The sequence below is a fragment of the Carassius carassius genome, chromosome 28 (genome assembly GCF_963082965.1).
Source record: "Carassius carassius chromosome 28, fCarCar2.1, whole genome shotgun sequence".
Classification (NCBI taxonomy): Eukaryota; Metazoa; Chordata; class Actinopteri; order Cypriniformes; family Cyprinidae; genus Carassius; species Carassius carassius.
Genome location: NC_081782.1, coordinates 25,992,436 through 26,004,609, shown reverse-complemented (window position 1 = coordinate 26,004,609; position 12,174 = coordinate 25,992,436). Strand labels below are relative to the sequence as shown.

General features: G+C 36.2%; 1 pseudogene; it reads right to left on the bottom strand.

Moving 5' to 3' along the window:
• Positions 1-8,968: 8,968 nt before the first annotated feature.
• On the bottom strand, positions 8,969-9,881 carry LOC132108314 (olfactory receptor 52N2-like; annotated as a pseudogene).
• Between the last annotated feature and the right edge of the window lie 2,293 nt (positions 9,882-12,174).

Genomic DNA, 12,174 nt, shown 5'->3' with positions numbered 1-12,174 from the left:
GGATTGTAGAGGTAGAAGACACGATTAAAGTATAATGAACGTAGATGAGAGATATTTAAATTAAAATATCGATTTTTTTGCAAGATCGATCTAAATATCGATAGTATCGATGCCGACACTGGTATTGGGCGCAGTTTTTTTTTTTCTCCTTTTTCTGTTGTCTAGTCTTTTGTAATGCTACAGTGGTATAAATGCAAAAAAATAAAAAATAAAAAGATGACGTTTTTTATGTAGTTTTTAATAAATCCACACAAGGGTAAATCCAGGACAGAACAGGCAGGAGACACGTAGGGAGGGACATGGTCGACTTGACAAACAGACTGCACAGACTAAATACATGGGATGATGAGGACAATTAGCAATTCAGACCTGAACGGAATTAACAATGTATTCATTTATGAAACTGTTTTCTTACTAAAAACCGTGTTTTTCAAGGAACTGCACAAACAATAGGTCTAAATCATTAATCTACCCCTATAATTATACTTTTTGCGTGAAGGAAAAAAAAAAGTTATTTTACCTCTGAAGTGAAATTTACAGTGTGTACAGATTTATCACAGCTGTTGCTGCCTAACATTAGGAAGGTGTATTTGCTGCTTTTTACAGCTAAGTGGTGCTATAACCATAGAATTTGACAAGTAATCAGAAAAATTGATCAAAGTGCATTTTCACAGCAACTTTGCCTTGCCTATGGGCTAGAATTTACTGTTGCAGTTGGCAAATAATTTAAGACAAATGCAATCTGTAGATTAAAGAATTTGTATTCACAGAAGTAAATTTAGTATTTACAATATGTATATGCATTGGTATATTGTTGCAGTAGTCAGTAACATATCTCCAATGAGCTTGACCAAAGAAGGAATTAAAAATCAATTTAGCCTCTTATTAAATTTAATTTAAAAAATAATCCAACAAATTATTATAACAATTAGTTATGTTAATGTTGAGAAAACATTCATGATTTTATTTGGTTTAAATTATCATTAAAAGATGCCAACTTCCCAAATGCTTTGCACTGGGCTGAACAATGAGAGATGATGAAATAAAGTGTTTGTTTGTTTGATTTTATGTATTTTAGCAAGTTTCGACAATGTGGAGATTTGTTAATGTTTAATGCTCCATTATGCTGGTATGTAATTAAGTTATTTATTTATTTAGGATGAAGGGATAAATGCGTTCTTATGTTGATGACATTTTGACCAAAAAAAAAAAAAAATATATATATATATTTTAATTAAAAAGCACCTGTTACCACTGGCTTGATTCCAGGTGTGTTTAGTTCTTGCCCAAGTATGCTGTGTTTAAAAGCCCTAGTCCTTTCATTCAGTATTTGTCAGTTTTGAACGTCCTTCCATGTGTTCCTGTGTCTCCTACGTTCCCCTTGTGATTAGATTATTAAAGACAGTGATGTCGAGGAATTCCTTGTTTCTTCATTCCTTGCTCCCTGAGTGAATTGTTACAACAGGGGCAAATATAGCTCTAAGACATTCAATTAACTTGAGTCAATTAACTTAGACATATTTAAATAATTTGAATAGTGTATACGTATAGACATGTCACTTATCTACAGAATTTTATGTCATTTGAAATCCATGTCCATGATTGAATCAAGTTCAGTAAAAAGTTATCATAAATATAATTATATAATAGTAGTAGTATTAATCGAGCTGGTCCTGGCTGGCATGGACCTCACTGCTGAGAGTCACCCATCCTCATAACCAAGCTACAGTATATACGTCCCACTGCCACATTTACACAATTACACAGCAAAATCCCCAGTGTTAATTTAACACTCTGAGTGTGGACTCATATAAACACTGAAGCAGTGTTAAAAGTAACACTGAAGCAGAGTTGAAGTTAATGAGATAATTAAGAAGTTAATGGAGTTATGATTGACCATTATTGAAGACACCTGATGTTAACAAGCAGACTCACCAAACAAGAAAATCACATTTGTGTGTCACCATTATAGTGGTCAGTGTTTGCTTTAGTTGGGATCTTGAACCTTCAGTTATTTACTTTAGACTTTGTGGGCTGTGGTAACAGAATTATAACATACAGACCAGAGCAAAGGCAATCATGTGTGCTATTGATTGTGGTTTGAACTAATTGTCATGGAGTGACCTGAATGCGTGAGTTCAGGTTTCTTTATTGTATACATAAATTAAGTGGAAAAAAAAGATAGCAATCCAGCATTTTTGGCATAATATGACATGTTTTTAAAAGTTAGTTCTACATAAAGAAAAAATTATTTAGTTTAGACACACAGACATCAAGAATCAGCGTGAGTATCACAACAACGGTGACCATCAAAAAAACATGTAGCCAATAAAAACACATCCATGGCTCCCATCATGCATTGCGGCATGAATAAATTATGGGCTGAACTGTCTTTTTAACTTTTTATTCTAACTATATTTTATTTTTGCTGTTTTTATGTGAATTTTTAGTATCTAGTTTTGTGATGTTCAGAGTAGATCTGTTTATCTGGATATGCTGTTTGTCACCGTTGTTGAGATTCATACGCTGATTTCATTGTGGAATCAAAGCTGTTACAATCAATAATGGAATGTAAATTAGTTCAGTAACTCAGGTCAAACAACAATTACATTAAAACATAATCATCACCACACGATGACTTTTGCTCTTGGCTTGCCAAACAACTTTTAAAAGTAAAAAGCCACAAGCCAAGATCACAACTAAAGCAAACACTGACCACTATAATGGTGACACACAAATTGTGATTTTCTCTTTTGGTGAGTCTGCTTGTTAACATCAGGTGTTATCAATAATGGTCAATCATAACTCAATTAACTTCTTAATTATCTCATTAACTTCATCTCTGCTTCAGTGTTTATATGAGTCCACACTCAAGCTGTGTCCCAATTTGAAGACTGCATCCTTTGAAGGCCGTATTTGAAGACTGATTGGCCGCGTTTGAAGGCCGATTGCGTCACAGCTGCGCGACGAAGACTGTCCCAATTCAAACACGCACGCTTCGAAGGCCGCGTTTGAAGGCAGATTGCGTCACAGCAGTGCTAAGAAGGCTGTCCCAATTCAAACTCTGCACGCTTCGAAGGCCGATTGCGTCACCGCGGCGCGACGAAGGCTGCTCCAGTTTGGTATGTCATTCAAATGCGCCGCCAAATGCGCACTTCATTTCTCTGACAAACGAAGGATACAAAAATGGACACTTCGTGGCCTAAAATTCCCAAGAATTCAGAGCGCGCCGGTGACGACCAGTATATAAACGGTGACGACGCAACTTCACGCAAGTTTATTCCAAAAAAATGTCGGGTGTCAGTAGTGTCGTGGCTGAGGAATTCACTTATAAATGTAAGTATTGTGTTTTAATTTACCCCCTGAACCCCCTGTGTGAAAACAATCAACTGAGTTAAATGAAGCAAATACTAAATTTAATATCAAAATGCTTTTCTTGCTTAGTTGTTTGGTTTTGTTCTAGTATATATATAATCTTGTTATATATGAAAAATAATCTTAGAAAAAAATAAACAAGAAAAATAATCTTGTTTTCAGTTTGATTTAAGATTCTTTTGCTTAACCCATTATCAGATTATTTTATTGCTTAAAACAATACTCACCTAATTTTCCCCCAAAACAAGAAATGTTTTACTTGTCTAGTAGGCTAAATGCTTCTTGATTTTAAGAATTTTCAGATGTTTTAACTAGAAACAAGACAAAATATTACGTAAGAAAATATTTTTTGCAGTGAATTTCAAGGAGGATATATTCAAGTAAATAAAACAGGAGCACAAATCCATCTGAAATGTGGTAGATAAAAATCCCTGAAAAACATATCTTGCGTGTCTGCAATACATTGTTTAATTTACCTGAAATAGCTAGCGAAACAAGTGTTAAAACCCAGGGGTGTTTCTTAAAAAACCTGAACTTAGACCACCTGATAAATGAAGCTGCAGTTTTTTAGTTTGAGGCAAAACCTGTTGTAATTCTTTTTGTTTCAGGGACCAAGGAGCAGACGGCTGACTTTATTCGTTTAAGGGCTGAACATGATTATTTATTTACAGGGGCCAAAAACTCGGCCACTGTGGCTTGGAGGTAAAAGTCAAAGTCATTAAAGGCATTAACCATTTGTAATATTTCCACTAGCTGCCTCTTGTATGCAAAAATTAGCCCTTACCCTATACAAAGCCCACAGCAATGAGACAACTAGTTAAGGCAATGGTCTTTCTCTTATGTAGTTTTTTTGTATATAAACGTGTTAAGCAAACTTGAGGATCCAGGAATATAATCCAGGAGTATTTTGTATGCATGTACTGCTGTGTGATTTTTTTCTAATGTTAAGATTGCAACCCTGTCTTAATATTTTTCATAATTCTTTCCTTTTTTCTCCTTTTTTAGGAAAATTCTGGAGAAAATGGACCTGCTGGGGAAAGTCACTCCCTTGCAGGCCAAAAGAAAATGGGACAACTTAAAAAAAAAAAATACAAGGTAAGCAACTTAATTGACACATCTTTGCTGAAATGTATTGTGGTGTTCTTGTTGTTAACAACAGGTATGGTGTATTTGCTCTGCCTTAGGATTGCAAGTGTCCTGGGACAGGTGAGGGGGTGAGCGGAAAATCCACTGCTGAAACTTGGCCGTGGTTTGTCCTCATGGATGAGGTTTTGGGACAGAGGCCTTCCAACAACCTCCCTGTCCTAATTGCCTCCCTCCCTGAGGACAAACCAGGGCCAAGTTCAGCCCGGGCAGTCCCAGCAGCCTCGTCAGCCTCAGCCGCCCCGACAACATCAGCCGCCCCGACAACCTCAGCCGCCCCAACAACCTCAGCCGCCAGGAAAAAGGGGCCATGACGAGCTCCTTGAGCTAATGAGGGAGGACATGAGGTTTCAGAGGGAAACAGAGGAGAGGAGAGCACAAGAGAGCAGGGAGAGAATGGACAGACTGTTTGCTCTCCTGGAGAGAATGGTGGAAAAAAATAATGTTTACATTTGTTTGAATCAGTTTTGGTATTTATGTTTTTTGTCAATTATTTTTACATGAAAAAGTAATTTCTGTACACTGTTTGTGTTAAGTTAAAACCTATATGGAATTTAAGTTATTTGTAAATGAGGCAAGGCAATTTTTGTACATTGTTTATTTTTATAATACGTTTTACATATGGAATTGAAAAAAAAAAATACATTTGGAAATAAAATAATTGTTCTTGACTTGTATACATGTTTTTTTAGCATGTAAAATGAAAATGATTAAGTACTTTACAAATATTTACAACAACAGTAAAACAATTCAAATTAATGGTACATAAATCAGACTGAAAAAAAAAATGGACACTTTCAGCTGAACAGGGAGACTCTGATGGTGCTGCTGGACTGGGATGAGCTCCACAATAGAGACCCTGGTAAAGCCTCCTGCTGGTGGGACATCATCTGGGATGGTCTCCAGAGTGTTTGAGTGCATCTTTCCACTGTCCACTGCATTGTATTTCAACAGGTTTGCAGGGCTGACTCAATCAACGGCTGCCATCTCACTGAGATATTTTCAGAAAGGGGGATAAAAAAGTTCAACATACATAAAATATTAAATATTTTAATATTAAAATAAAATATTTCGACATACAACAAACCTAATTTTTTTTTCCTTATGCATTGTAACTTTACAATTCTCTTACTTGCCTGTTACAAATAGTCGTGGTCAATTGGCACCTCCTCCAGGGCAGACACCTCTGCAGGCAGCTGGTCACGCCAGGGAGCACCACTGACCGTCTCCAAACCGTGCTCCCCCTCATCCTCTGCATCATCCTCCTCATGCTCATCCTCCAGGGCCATGATGTCACCGACCCCAAGGCAGATGTTATGGAGGATGGCACAGGCTGTTATGACCTGAAATGGAATTAAGGAATAAATTTATATTTTTTAACAGATTGCGTTTATTATTTTGCAGTATTTTTAAAGTGTATTTTTAATTCACTTACGTGAGGTACAAAGGTGTGGTGCACCTCCAGCGCTTTCAGGAAGATGGATCTGAACCTGGTCTTCATCATCCCAAAAGCACGCTCTATAATGGAGCGTGCCCTGGAATGATGGAGATTAAAGCGCTGGGCTCCCACACCTCGTACTGGCCTCTTGTAGGGAGTGATGAGGGGGAGTGGGTGTTGGAGACATGGGTACCCGCCGTCTGCGAGGATGAATTGCCCTGGAGGAGGGTACACTGACCTCCTGAACAGTGGACTGTGGCGGAGCACCCGTGCGTCATGCACTGACCCGGGCCAGCCCACGTAGGTGTCAATAAAGCGGCCCTGATGGTCACAAACAGCCTGCAGGATGATGGACAGTTTCCTGTTCCTGTAGCATTGACCATCAGGACCGCTTGGAGGCTTGATGCAGACATGGCAGCCGTCGATTGCTCCTGCAGCTTTCAAGAAAGCCCGGTGTCTTGCCAGCCCTGCAAACCCACGGCAAACTGCCTCCAGGTCTTCTGGGGTGTTTGGGAGGTGAATGACTTGGTGGCGGATGGCCACCACCTCCTCAGCGACCCGGTGGACAATGCGGTGGACAGTGGAACGAGGCATGTCAAATGCTCTGGAGACGACCCTGTATGATGTACCACACGCCAGCCAGAAAAGAAATATCAGGGTCTCTATTGTGGAACCCCATCCGTGTCGCCGGTCACTTCTCAACAGGTCCAGCAGCACTGTTTCGGCACACGCCGAAAATCAGGTCGAGTGTCTTCCATTTCATTAAAAAACCTGTCCAGCACTGGAACGTTCAGGTTTATTCTGCAGTACAGGGGTCTGTTCTTAATTAGGGAAAGAAGGAAAAGAGAAATTTGTGTACCATGTTTTTTTGTAGTATTGCTGTCCTGTGAGGGGAAAAAAGTACTTCAGTACTAACAAATGTAGTTCCTTACAGTCCACCATCACATTTGTAAATTGTTACTAACTAACTTATGGAGGTCTTGTTGCCTAGCAACTGTGACAGCTGCAAATGACTAGTTGCAGTAATGTGTTTCCTACATTTTTTTTTTATTGTTTTTTTTTATGTTTAAACTGTGTAAAATAAAACAGGGTTCAAAATATGTTCACCATGGTCAAGAGAATAAATTATATATATATATAAAATATATAAAATTGAATCTTGGTAAGATTTAAGTCAACATTCAAACCGTTTTGTGTATTTTGTATTTTCATATGTATCATTAGATTATTCAAGTAAGTTGAACCAATAATTAGTTACATTTAAAAGTGTAAGCCGTCAATTAAGGACGCAGCAAACCAGTTAAATTTACCTGCCCATGGTCTTTGCAAAGCCTGAGATACATACAGTTAATGTTAAAGCTCTTGAATGTTCAATTAATTTTGGAGCAAGAACCCACATAAGGAACCATACTGCCAAAGATAAATAGTGTTTCAATAAACTCAAGTAACTTGCCAAAGTTGTCCTGTCTGAACTATTGTTATTTTTATTTATTTATTTATTGTTTGTTTGTTTTTGTTTGACTGAAGGTTGGAATAAAAAGCCTTTTATGTCATCACACAACAGAATCATGCAGCTACAGTTTAAAAGGCTTTGCTGTAATTGGGACTGGGTTTTATTTTCAGATATGGCCAAAATAAAGCTTTTTACAAAAAAAACAACAGAGGTGTGTTTGGCATAGACAGAAAAATGTAGATTAGTCTTATGCAGACTAGCCCTATAAAATAGACATAGCCTCCCAAGTGCTCATAATTGTTATGTCTTTATCTTTATATATTATAACAAGGGTCAGACCTTGTAACATGCTATATAATACTCGAGCAGTGCAGAAATAAGAATGAAGTGGACTGAGAAACTGTTGGGCCCAATAACCAAAGGGACAAATTAGTTATTTTTACTTTTTATGACTAGAAACTATCACAAGTGATATATGTATAGGGAAAATAGCATAATGCATTAACACTATTTGATAGATGAAATGTTTCATGTTTCAGGCTTCTGTGAACATGGTTGAGAGCAACATTGCTTGTTATCTGGGCATGTGCTTTACATATGGCAAAATATATAAAACTTATAAAATAAGGGCACAACAGGAAACAGTAAACTTAAAGTTTCTATTGCATTGTGATTAACCTCTCATGGTGGTTGACTTTGTATTATAACTAATTCTCAGGACAGTGTGACCAAAATACTCAGTAGTACAGAACTGCACATAGTTCACATAAACATATAACTGCACATGAAAATGCTATTCAACTTATTTTTGAAATAAAATAAAAAAATGTATATTAAATATATTTATTTTAAATGCCTTTATATTAATGCAATACAGATAATTTAAATTATCTGTGGTCTCCTAGTGGTTTACATAATATTAGCATGGACACATTTATTCTAACTATCGGAACTTATTAAATCCACTGGAACTACTGAATTATTACAGTCAGAAAGTCTTGCAATGTTGAGAATGCTGAGAGCTTCAGTGTTGACAAAATAACTACCATTGTCTCATAACACATGTATCAACTGCAGTTTGATTTTACATTCTTTACAAAGTGGACAGATTCGACACACAATTCAGGCATCACAATATTTTTCTACATGCTTTTCAATTAAAATTAAAATGCTTACTGTACCACAAAATGTGACCATGCAATTGTACGCATCACAGATACATGCCTTCTGTTTTATGTTTGTTGATGATATACTGTACTAGCTGATGTCAATGTACAGATTACACTTATTTGCATTTGTGTGTAGGTTACCATTTCTATTAGATGATTTAACTGTTTAGACATTATTTATATTTGTTATGCATTTATCTTCAAGTTATCATATAGCTTTCATCAAGCCAGACAATAGCTCATTGTATTAAGCTTATGTGTTTGAAGTGTTATCATGTAATTTCTATTCATTTGTAAAAAAAAACATTCATTTTTTAATAGGAAAGACCTTTGCATTGTTTATAAACTTCAGAAATGTATGTCTTATTTCTTTTGTTCTCCATCCATAGATTAGTGGGTGTAGACAACTTGGAAAAAGTAAGTATAAGATGCTTATAAATATACGGTTACTAGAAGAAATGTTATTCCTTATTCTGTATGACAAAAATGCAATTAAAGCAGAAATCAAAGAAATTGTCATAATAATTATGTGAGAAATGCAGGTATTGATGGCCTTTAAATGAGCCTTACCAGATCTAAGCACAGAAGAAAAAATCACAATATAAGAAATGGTAATGAGAATAAAATCAGTTGTTGTTATAAGGAAAGCAGCCAAAAGTCCTACAATGTTATTAATTGAAATGTCACCACATGCTAACTGAACCAATGCCATGTGCTCACAAAAAGAGTGATCAATAATGTTTGTTTCACAAAATGACAATCTTCCAGCCAGAGAGACCATGGTGACAATCAAAAGTCCATTTCTGATTACTGGCACAACAACAAACTTTAGAAATTTAGGGATTTCCATGCATTTATGATAATAAAGGGGTCTGCATATTGCAAAGTAACGATCCAGTGCCATCCAGAAAAGCAAAGTAGATTGGAATGTTCCAATAAAATGAAGACCAAACATTTGTATCAAACAACCTTTTAGGGATATCCCACTCAAATTGAACAAGAGACTAAGAAGCATGTTAGGTACAAAAAACATGGGCATTATCAAGTCTAACACAGCCATAACACCTATTAGTACATACATAGGAGAATGCAGAGACTTTTGAGATTTGATTAAATATAGGAGAATAGAATTTGCTGTGATAGCTAATAAAAACATAAGAAAGAAAGGCAGAAATAAAAAAGGCCTCCATTCTCCTAGACTGTAGAAACCAATTAATTTAAAGTCTTTGAATGAGATATTTTGTACAAGTACATTCATTCTGAAAAACCCTTTAACACACAGAATGTTCTTTTCAAACACATTAAGTTGATGAAATTAAGACGACAAATCAAATAGCAGCTGATCAAGTTTCACAACAGTTATATAAATTATAGTCTGCCAACAAATATAATCTCTGTAGTGTGAAGCTAAATCAATTTTCTAAATCACAATCAATTTTCTGTCAAATAAGTTGTACAATAACAAATATTATTGCTGTAGTGTGAAGCTAAAAACTTTTTTTTAAAAGTTTTTTTTTTATTCTAATGCCAATATAATCAAATAATAATAATACTAATAAAGTACATTAAATTAAATACTTTAAATTTAATACTGTGATGTAAAAAAAAAAAAGTTACATTAAACACTTCAACAAGTCAGAAGTACAACGAATGGATGAATGAATGAATGATTCAATATATGGCAGCATCAATTATGATATTATATCTACCCATACTCATTAATCTGTGTTCTCTCGTCTTATATTACTAAATAGATAACTTATAATTTTTCAGATAAGATGCGTTATGCTGTACTTGTTAGATTGTAATGAAAGCTTGACACATATCATAAGCTCTAAATACTTGTTATGTTCCCATGAGTCCGTGTTTCCCATAGAGGAATAGAACTAGAATATGGAGAATAGACCTCATCTCTGTCTGTGTTATAGAACTGCAGTTTCTGTGTCAATGAAAACCATATTAGGTTCCATATACCATTGGATGCCACATTACAATACGGCTGCACTAATATGCATTAATTAATGCTTAATTAACACAAAGATAATCCTGAGTTAATATATGACTCATGAAGAACATATCAGATTGAGACTGTATCACCTTTATTTTATATAGCGCTTTAAACAAAATACATTGCGTCAAAGCAACTGAACAACATTCATTGGGAAACAGTGTGTCAATAATGCAAAATGATAGTTAAAGGCAGTTCATCATTGAATTCAGTGATGTCATCTCTGTTCAGTTAAATAGTGTCTGTGAATTTATTTGCAATCAAGTCAACGATATCGCTGTAGATGAAGTGTCCCCAACTAAGCAAGCCAGAGGCGACAGCGGCAAGGAACCGAAACTCCATCGGTGACAGAATGGAGAAAAAAACCTTGGGAGAAACCAGGCTCAGTTGGGGGGCCAGTTCTCCTCTGACCAGACGAAACCAGTAGTTCAATTCCAGGCTGCAGCAAAGTCAGATTGTGCAGAAGAATCATCTGTTTCCTGTGGTCTTGTCCTGGTGGTCCTCTGAGACAAGGTCTTTACAGGGTCTTTATAGGGTGTTATGGGAAGTGTTTCCGGTTCCGGTTTACCTAGTTATTTGCAGCCTAAAAATCCTTTAACGGATTTGGATATTAAAAGCATATTAGTATGTTATGTGTAAGCCAGGTTAAAGAGATGGGTCTTTAATCTAGATTTAAACGGCAAGAGTGTGTCTGCCTCCCGAACAATGTTAAGTAGGTTATTCCAGAGTTTAGGCGCCAAATAGGAAAAGGATCTGCCGCCCGCAGTTGATTTTGATATTCTAGGTATTATCTTTTATAAATTTAGATATATTTTTGAGATGGAAAAATGCAGTTTTACAAATGCTAGAAACGTGGCTCTCTAAGGAAAGATTGCGATCAAATAGCGCACCTAGGTTCCTAACTGATGATGAAGAATTGACAGAGCAACCATCAAGTCTTAGACAGTGTTCTAGGTTATTACAAGCAGAGTTTTTAGGTCCTATAATTAACACCTCTGTTTTTTCAGAATTTAGCAGTAAGAAATGACTCGTCATCCAGTTTTTTATATCGACAATGCATTCCATTAGTTTTTCAAATTGGTGTGTTTCACCGGGCCGCGAAGAAATATAGAGCTGAGTATCATCAGCATAACAGTGAAAGCTAACACCATGTTTCCTGATGATATCTCCCAAGGGTAATATATAAAGCATGAAGAGTAGAGGCCCTAGTACTGAGCCTTGAGGTACTCCATACTGCACTTGTGATCGATATGATACATCTTCATTCACTGCTACGAACTGATGGCGGTCATGTAAGTACGATTTAAACCATGCTAATGCACTTCCACTGATGCCAACAAAGTGTTCAAGTCTATGCAAAAGAATGTTGTGGTCAATTGTGTCAAACGCAGCGCTAAGATCCTATAAAACTAATAGAGAGATACACCCACGATCAGATGATAAGAGCCGATCATTTGTAACTCTAAGGAGAGCAGTCTCAGTACTATGATACGGTCTAAATCCTGACTGGAAATCCTCACATATACAATTTTTCTCTAAGAAGGAATATAATTGTGAGGATACCACCTTTTCTAGTATCTTGGACAGA